The sequence below is a fragment of the Eurypyga helias genome, unplaced genomic scaffold (genome assembly GCF_000690775.1).
Source record: "Eurypyga helias isolate BGI_N326 unplaced genomic scaffold, ASM69077v1 scaffold31770, whole genome shotgun sequence".
NCBI classification, from domain to species: Eukaryota; Metazoa; Chordata; class Aves; order Eurypygiformes; family Eurypygidae; genus Eurypyga; species Eurypyga helias.
The window spans coordinates 24459-25130 of NW_010228118.1; the positions used below are offsets into that span (position 1 = coordinate 24459).

The 672-nt window shown below is 50.4% G+C and overlaps 1 non-coding gene across 1 annotated transcript; it reads left to right on the forward strand.

The window, feature by feature from the left end:
• The first annotated feature begins 441 nt into the window (after nucleotides 1-441).
• TRNAH-GUG lies at nucleotides 442-513 on the forward strand. The gene has a single exon. It is a non-coding gene; the product is annotated as a tRNA-His (tRNA).
• The last annotated feature ends 159 nt before the right edge of the window (nucleotides 514-672 follow it).

Sequence of the window (672 nt, forward strand, 5' to 3'; positions counted from 1 at the left end):
TGGGTTTCAGAAATCTCCCCAAACTTGCCTCCCTTCCAGTTTTTCAGCACTAAGGGAGTTTCTCTTTCCATTCCCTCTGGCTGAGCCCCCAGGCTGCAATTTCTCGAGTGAGAGGCTGGGTTAGGGACTCGCATCCCTCTGTATTTACCTCTCAGCCCTTCTCTTCCTACAAGAGCCCACCATTCCCATGATTGAGCTTGAGCCAACCACACTGGGTCTAAAGCTGTGAGCAAAACCACCTCACAGAGACAATCAGCCTAAAAAACTACGTTAGTTTGTTTGTTTTGAAGGGGGCAGGAAGGAAGGGGCAAGCAGCACCCTCCAGATCCCATGTCTAGCATTTCTTGTGATATAGTGTACAGGTTTGCTAAGGCAATTTGAAGGCCAGCTTAGGGTTTACAATTGTTACAGCTACTGAGAAGCAAACAGCCCTGGTAGCACGCCGTGATCGTATAGTGGTTAGTACTCTGCGTTGTGGCCGCAGCAACCTCGGTTCGAATCCGAGTCACGGCATCACCTGCAGCACCACGGAACATGGGCTCAGCTTTTTGTAGTGAGCAGCATTCCTCAGGGATCGGTACTGGGACCGGTGCTGTTTAACATCTTTGTCAGCAACATGGATGTGGGATCGAGTGCACCCTCACCACATTTGCTGACAACACCAAGCTGTGT